This window comes from Triticum dicoccoides, chromosome 1B, assembly GCF_002162155.2.
Source record: "Triticum dicoccoides isolate Atlit2015 ecotype Zavitan chromosome 1B, WEW_v2.0, whole genome shotgun sequence".
NCBI lineage: Eukaryota > Viridiplantae > Streptophyta > Magnoliopsida > Poales > Poaceae > Triticum > Triticum dicoccoides.
The window spans coordinates 471,967,107-471,967,404 of NC_041381.1; positions in this window are offsets into that span (position 1 = coordinate 471,967,107).

The window sequence follows — 298 nt, forward strand, 5'->3', positions numbered from 1 at the left end:
AGCTTGACGGCAGGGTGTGGCCGGAGGTGCTTCTCGTCGTGTTGTGGAGGATTTGGCACTCTCGTAACGCTGCTGTTTTTCGCTCTGAAGACCACTCTTCTCGCACTACCATTCAGAACATTGTAAATGACTTTGAGCTCTTCTCACACCGTCTCAGGGACCATGCTGACAAGGTAGCTGCCACGGCTTGGCTATGCTACCTTACCACACGGCTTGTCGTGCTCTTATAATCTGTGACTGTCACTGCTCGGCCTTTTGGCCTCTTGAGTAATATATTCAGGTGGGGATCCTTCCCCCC